This window comes from Myotis daubentonii, chromosome 13 (genome assembly GCF_963259705.1).
Source record: "Myotis daubentonii chromosome 13, mMyoDau2.1, whole genome shotgun sequence".
Taxonomy (NCBI): Eukaryota; Metazoa; Chordata; class Mammalia; order Chiroptera; family Vespertilionidae; genus Myotis; species Myotis daubentonii.
Window position 1 is genome coordinate 11477472 of NC_081852.1, and position 8231 is coordinate 11485702.

Genomic DNA, 8231 nt, shown 5'->3' on the forward strand with positions numbered 1-8231 from the left:
GTGAGCCTGGCTTTTGGCTGAGCAGCACTCCCGCTATAGGAGCACACTGACGACCAGGGAGCAGCTCATGTCTAGAGCATCTTCCCCCTGGTGGTCAATGTGGATCATAGCAACTGGTCGTTCTGACTTTCGGTCGATTTGCATATTAGCCTTTTATTATATAGGACTAGAGGCCCGGTGCACAAAAATTTGTGCACTCGGGGGGAAGGGGGGGGTCCCTCAGCCCGGCCTGTGCCCTCTAGCAGTCTGGGACCCCTCGGGAGATAACGACCTGCTGGCTTAGGCCTGCTCCTGGGTGGAAGAGGGCAGGCCTAATCTCTAGGTGCAGCCCCTGGTCGGGCTCAGAGAAGGGCCAATTGGGGAGTTGGGGCGCCGCCCCCTGTCATGCACAGAGCAGGGTGGATTGGGAGGTTGCAATACCACCCTCAGTCACGCTCAGGGTAGGGCCGATTGAGGGGTTGGGCCACCGCCCCCTGTCACATTCAAGGCAGGGTCAATGGGGAGGTTGCGGCACCACCCCCTGTCACGCACAGAGCAGGGCCCATCAGGGGGGGTTGGGGCTCTGTGCCCTGTCACGCACAGAGCAGGGCCCATCAGGGAGTTGGGGAGCTCCCCCCTGTCACGCACAGAGCAGGGCAGATCAGGGGGTTGGGGTGCCGCCACTCTCACACTCAGGGCAGGGCCGATGGGGAGGTTATGGCTCTACCCCATCACACACAGAGCAGGGCCGATCAGGGGGTTGGGGCTCCTTCCCCTGTCACGAACAGAGCACGGCGGATAGGGAGGTTGTGGCCCCGCCCCCTGTCACACACAGAGCAGCAGGGCGATCGGGGGGTTTGGGCGCTGCCCCTTGTCACACTGATCCCGGTGCCGGGAGGCCTCTCTGCTCTGCTGATCCCAGTGCTGGGAGGCATATTACCCTTTTACTATATAGGATAGAGGCCTGGTGCATGGGTGGGGGCCGGCTGGTTTGCCCTGAAGGGTGTCCTGGATCAGGGTGGGGATCCCCACTGGGGTGCCTGGCCAGCCTGGGTGAGGGGATGATGGTTGTTTGCAGCTGGTCACACACACTTCAGTGTGGGGGTCCCCACTGGGGTGCCTGGCCAGCCTGGGTGAGGGGCTGAGGGCTATTTTCAGGCTGGCGGGTGACGGAAGCTCCCAACTGCTCCTTTTTTTCTTTTTTTTAAAATTCTGGGCCAGCTTTAGCTCTGGCTCCAGCTCTGAGGCCTCTGCTGCTGAAAGCAGGTATCTGGTTTGTTTGGGTTCTATAACTGAAACACTGTATCAACTCCAGCTCTGAGATCCCAGCTGGCTGAAAGCAGGTTTCTGGGGTTTTGTTTATCTTCTATATTTGTAACAATGTTTCAAACTGCAAGCTCAGAGGTCGGCAAGGCAGGCAGGGAACGTTGGTTTCCTCCGTCACTGAAGCAAGCAAGCCTCATGTTAACTTCAAGCTGCCTGGCTGCCGGCCGCCATCTTAGCTGGCAGTTAATTTGCATATCGTGCTGATTAGCCAATGGGAAGGGTAGCGGACATATGCTAATTACCATGTTTCTCTTTTATTAGATAGGATACTTTTAAACAATATTTAATATTTCAAAAATAATACTTAGTACATTAATTATAATATTACTTTTAAGGACATACACATTTTCTACTATTTTTGCAGATGGCTTAATTTTAAATAAGAAGAGTGATGAGTTTCTCATGAAATGACTTTTCCCAAAAATATTATAAATTGCTTCAAGTACTTTATGTGATACATGTAATCATAAAGACCATCATCATCATCATAAAAACAAATAATCAAGTATTAACCACCTAATTAAGGAATATATTATCTTTAAAACCATTTCAAATTCCTTTTCATCACCTATGTGGTTATTTTTTGTTTTACATTATTTTGTAATTATAGATTTTGTTTATGGTCATTAAAATACTGAAAAATATAACAGAAAATGAGAAACCTGAAATTTTACCACCTAGTCATGAAACCTCTTAACCTTTCATACATTTCCAATGTTTTAGTATATGTGCATATGTTTATGTGTTCACAAAATATAATCATACTATTTTACCTTGGGATTTTTAAAATATTTATAAAAGTTTAATATTAAACTTGGTGCACATCCATTGTTTTGTTTATATATTTATAAAACATAATCATTCTATTTTAATTTGGTATTTTAAAAATATTTATAAATTATTTGTTATTATAAATGTTATTATTAAATATTAACTCTCCATGAACATCTTTGATTATTTTCTTATAAATGGTTTTTGACAGTGATAATAGTGGATATGGGTACCAACATTTCTAGTTTTAAGTATTCCTAAATAGCTTTTAAAAATAATGAAACCAACTTACATTTCAACAATGATATATTTTGCAATTTATTGTATACTAATTTTACATAAAATTTAGGTGTTCATAATTCATATATTATATGATTTTAAAAACATGAATTTGAAATATTCACACTACTTTCTTAGACAATAGAAAAATTGCTGTTTATTTTACTTTCTATACTTTTTACTTTGTTATTCTGTATTTTTATTCAAGATTTTTAAAATTCATAGTCAATAAATATCATTTTCTTATTAAAGACTAGAGGCCCAGTGGACAAAATTTGTGCACAGAGGCAGGGAACTTCCCTCAGCCTGGCCTGCACCCTCTTGTAATCTGGGACCTTTCGGGGGATGTCCGACTGCTGGTTTAGACCCGATTCTGCAGGGATCCCTAAGGATCAGGCCTAAACTGGCAGTCGGACATCCCTATCGCAATCCGGGACATCTGGCTCCTAACTGTTCACCTTCCTGCCTGATTGCCCCTAACTACTAGCCTGCCTGCTTGATCACCCCTAACCACTTGCCTGACTGCCTGATCACCCCTAACCACTGTTTGCTGCTGCCTGATTGCCCCTAACCGCCTCTGCCTGCCAGCCTCATTGCCCCTAACCACTCGCCTGCCTGTCTGATCATGCCTAACTGCCTCTGCCTGCCTGCCTCATTGCTCCTAACCACTCTGCCTGCCTGCCTGATGGCCCCTAACCACTTGCCTGCCTGCCTGATTGCCCTGGTCTCTGGTCATTCTGGTCATTCCACCGTTTTGGTCTCTGGGCTTTTATTATATAGGATTAAGTAGTACAAAACAACCTGAAAAATCAATTAAAGTCTTTATGCTTTCAAATTCTATGTTAAATGGCACATTCCTGAGATATATTTTAGGTCCGACTTTCCAAAGTTAACTGAAATTTTACAGGAGACATCAAACCAGGTGCACTTGCACAGTATGTCTGTACAATACATCACGCTTGTCTATTTTAAAATTCCATTCCACCTTTTTTTCCTTAAGTCAGACATGCTGAGAACCAGAGAACAAAGTTAAAACGACAGATATTAAATGTCTGGCTGCTCCAGCTAATGGGGCTTAGAATCTCATGCATTTCTAGTTTCAGCTGCCAGTTCCCAAGCAAGTGGGTCTGTTGACAAAGGGTGGCTTTGACAGGGAAGAAGGGAGAGAGGCAATATGATTTGGAGAAATGTACAGCTTTAATGGAGAGTATTTTTAGAGCCAAAAGAGAAATGTCTTCAGAGCTTCTTTTATGCTTCTCTTAAGTTGATTCCATAACCACCTTCCTTATCAAATATGGCTGGAGGAGGTCAACAGAAGAAACCAGCCCATCCAGTGATGCCGAACAGACTTTCTGAGACTGAGAGTGTCAGATGATTTGACAAGGAAGTTTGGGTAGGGGCATGGGTATAATGTTTCTTTAGAAGGTTTTTTTGACCTCACGTTTTTAGCATTTTGTTACAGTAATTTTGTTTTGTGGACCTGACACCCAGTCACTTTATAGTTCAAAATACAAAGTACATCGAATACCTGACATAAAAAAAGAGGGTATTTTGGAAAAGCTTACTTTAGCCTTGTTAGTGCTGCCCACACCTGGAGATTCTCCATGCACACAGGGACTCCACCATGAACATGTTCTGCCATGAACATCGCCCCATGAACCATTGGACCTCAGCAAGATATGCTGACCTGGCTCAGTCGGTCCTCTGACACTCACCTGAGCACAAGTCTCCAATGTCTGTCTGGCCTTTGGGCCACGGTTCTGCATCTTTTTCATGGCTGCATTGCACAATCTCTATTCCTTGTCTACTCTCCACTTGTCTTTTCCCACACACAATCCATCCTAATGTACTTCTTAAGTAATTATTCTCAGCAGTTGTTAAGTTTAGCTTAACATGAATGATTGATTGTTTTACCCTCTTAGAGATACATAAAGATTCTCTGCAGTGATATTTACCATAGCCAAGATCTAAAAACATCCAAAATGCCCATCAGTAGATTAGTAGATAAAAAAAGCCATGGTACATTTACACAACGGCATACTAGATGGCCATAAAAAAGAAGAAACAGACCTGGATAAAATTATGCTCAGTGAAATAAGCCAGTCAGAGAAAGATGAGTACCATATGATCTCACTTGTATGTGAAATCTAATGAACAAATATATATAAACTCATGGAAAAAAATAGAACCAGCACATGGATTCATGGAGCAGACTGACAGCTGTCAGAGGGGAGGGGAGAGGCGGGTACTGGGTGAAATAAGGAGAAAGGATTAGCCGAAGAACATGTATGCATAACCCATCCACACAGACAATAGTGTGGTGATGGCCAGAGGGAAAGGGGCACAGGGGGAAGAGATGGGGACATCTGTAATAATGTCAACAATAAAAATAAGAACACGATTATGCTTAAGTAATTGATAAGTAGGGTGAGCACAGCACTTTCGCCCCCCGGGGTGCACTGGCAGCCAGACCCTGCCTTGGCCTGGGCAGGCGTGCGCACACCGGCCTGCAGTTCCTGGACTCAGATGCCTCCTGTGCAAGGACCTGGGACTCTCTCTTCCAGTCAGGCTTAACCTGACTTATACCTCAATAGCTCTCTCCCGACCGCCCTGCCCTTATGTAATCTCCTGCAGGAAGTCAGATTTAATAAAGAGAAAGCAGGAAGGGGGGTTTAACTTCAATCTTCGTTGCTTTGTAGTGCATCACAAACCTCTAAATATCTTGGATTTAATGGAACATGTGAAGGAATGTAAGATATGCTAGGTAGGCATTTGGGTAGGTGAGATGTAAAAATAATCAAACCTCTTTCCTTTCTTTTTTTTTTATATATATATTTTATTGATTTTTTACAGAGAGGAAGGGAGAGAGATAGAGAGTTAGAAACATCGATGAGAAAGAAACATCGATCAGCCGCCTCCTGCACATCTCCTACTGGGGATGTGCCCGCAACCCAGGCACACGCCCTTAACCGGAATCGAACCTAGGACCTTTCAGTCCGCAGGCCGACGCTCTATCCACTGAGCCGAACCAGTTTCGGCTCTTTCCTTTCTTGACATCTAATTTAATTCCATTTGTAGGCAACATTACTTCAGAGATTTAGATAATTTTACATAAGGATTTTCAAAAGGCCTTAACAACAAAACTCAGCAATTACTGAGACTTTTCTTAGATGACTTGAGTTTGGAAGCTAGTATATCCAACCCATGCAAAATACCTTTATTTTGAAGATATGTTAATAACTCACTTAAATTTGATATTCAACACACAGCAGTTGGGTGGTAATAGAATTAGGTGTACCTGGACAGATCTGAGTGTGACTTATAAAACATCGTCCCTAGAAAGTTCTTCTAGCTGAGCTGCTGAATTTTCTACAAAGCTGTTCTACACAGAGTTGCAATTTTAAAAAGACTTAAATCTTAAACGTAACAACCTTTGCAAAATTTTATTTTGTTACTAGAGGCCTGGTGCACAAAAATTTGTGCACTCAGGGGAGGGGGTGTCCCTTAGCCAGGCCTGTGCCCTCTCGCAGTCTGGGACCCCTCAGAGGATGTCCACCTGCTGGCTTAGGCCCGCTCCCTGGGGGATCGGGCCCAAGCTGGCAGGCAGACATCCTTCTGGCAGCCCGGCAGCCCTTGGGGGATGTCCACTTACCAGCATGGAGCAGGCCTAAGCTGCAGTCGGACATCCTAAGTGCTGGTGAGGAGGCGGGAGAGGCTCCAGCCACCACCGCTGCGCTGGCAGCCATCAGCCTGGCTTGTGGTTGAGCAGAGCTCCCCCTGTGGGAGCGCACTGACCACCAGAGGACAGCTCCTGCATTGAGCATCTGCCACCTGGTGGTCAGTGTTTGTCATAGTGACCAGTCATTCCCAGTCGTTCTGCTGTTAGCATCAATTTGCATATTACCCTTTTATTATATAGGATAGAGTCCTGGTGCATGGGTAGGGGCCGGCTGGTTTGCCCTGAAGAGTGTCCCCAATCAGGGTGGGGGTCCTGCTGGCGTGCCTGGCCAGCCTGGGTGAGGGGCTGATGGGTTTTTGCAGGCTGGTCACACCCCCTTTAAGGTCGGGGTCCCTACTGGGGTGCCTGGCCAGCCTGGGTGAGGGGCTGATGGCTGTTTTCAGGCTGGCCAACCTCCTTTAGGGTGAGGGGTCCCCACTGGGGTGCCTGGCCAGTCTGGGTGAGAGGCTGAGGGCCATTTTCAGGCTGGCTAAGCCCCATGGTAATGGAAGCTCCCAACCTCTCCTTTTTTCCTTTTTTTCTTTTTATTCTGGTATTTATTTACCTTCTATAATTGAAACTTTGTAGCCTTGAGTGGAGCTCAGAGCCGGCCAGGGTGGGTGGGAAGCTTGGCTTCCTCCATTGCCAGGGGCAACCCAAGCCTCCTGCTGGCTCCAGCTCCGTGGCTAAGGCTGGCTGAAAGAAGGTATCTGGGGTTTATTTATCTTCTATATTTGAAACTTTGTTGCCTTGAGTGGAGCTCAGAGCCGGCCGCGGCAGGTGGGAAGCTTGGCTTCCTCCATCACTGGGGCAACCAAACCTCCTGCTTGCTCCAGCTCAGTGGCTGCCAGCCGCCATGTTGGTTGTGTTAATTTGCATATAGTCACTCTGATTGCCTGGTGGGCATGGCTTAAGTCGTAGCAAAGGTACAGTCAATTTGCATGCTTGTGTTTTATTAGTGTAGATAGAGGCCTGGTGCATGAGTGGGGGCCAGCTGGTTTGCCCTGAAGGGTGTCCCGGATCAGGGTGGGGGTCCCGCTGGGGGTGCCTGGCCAGCCTGGGTGAGGGGCTGATGGCTGTTTGCAGGCTGGCCACAGCCCCCAGCCACCCAAGCTCCCAGTGGAAGGTGGCTGGAAGCAGGTATCTGGGACTTATTTGTCTTCTATAATTGTTGCCTTGAGTGGAGGCCACAGCTGGCCAGGGCAGGCGGAAAGCTTGGCTTCCTCCATGGCCGGGGCAACTAAGCATCATGCTTGCTCCAGCTCCGTGGCTGCTGGCCGCCATCTTGGTTGGGTCAATTTTCATATAGTCGCTCTGATTGGCTGTTTGGCGTAGCTTGGGGCATAGCAGAGGTGCCATCAATTTGAATGTTTCTCTTTTATTAGATTAGATTATTTTATTTAAAAGGTAGCCACAATACACTACTTTTGGAGGCAAATACAAAACAGTAGACACAATAGAGCCTGGGTCTTTCTAGAATGTCTAGAGCAGTGGTTCTCAACCTTCCTAATGCCGAGACCCTTTAATACAGTTCCTCATGTTGTAGTGACCCCCAACCATAAAATTATTTTTGTTGCTACGTCATAACTGTAATTTTGCTACTGTTATGAATCATAATGTAAATATTTGATATGCAGGATGTATTTTCATTGTTACAAATTGAGCATAATTGAAGCATAGTGATTAATCACAAAAAGAATATGTAATTATATATGTGATTTCCGATGGTCTTAGGCGACCCCTGTGAAAGGGTTGTTCGACCCCTCCCCAAGGGGTCGTGACCCATAGGTTGAGAACCGCTGGTCTAGAGGATTCTTTTAGGTTTTTTTAGAGAATGAAAGAGAGAAAATTATATTTGGATCCAATGATATATAATGGAAGGTTCTGATCTACATTTTATATAGACAGTCTTTAATACATGTAGGCATTGATAAAACACCACATTTCTGTATAAATAATAACTACTGAAGTTATTCCTAAATCCTAAGACATTTAGGGACCAGTTCCAGCCTGCACATATTAAACATAACAGTAGGGTAGAGGTTTTTCCTCCCAGTGTTGTGGAAAGTTGTGTTGAATCTGTACTTACATGTATTTCATCTTTGATCAAATATTTCCAATAGGTATTCTGTTATCTACATTTTGAAAGTAAGGAGCC

General features: G+C 45.3%; 1 pseudogene; it reads right to left on the reverse strand.

The window, feature by feature from the left end:
- Nucleotides 1-4130, reverse strand: part of LOC132214639 (histone chaperone ASF1B-like) — a 38755-nt pseudogene extending 34625 nt beyond the window's left edge.
- Nucleotides 4131-8231: the final 4101 nt, after the last annotated feature.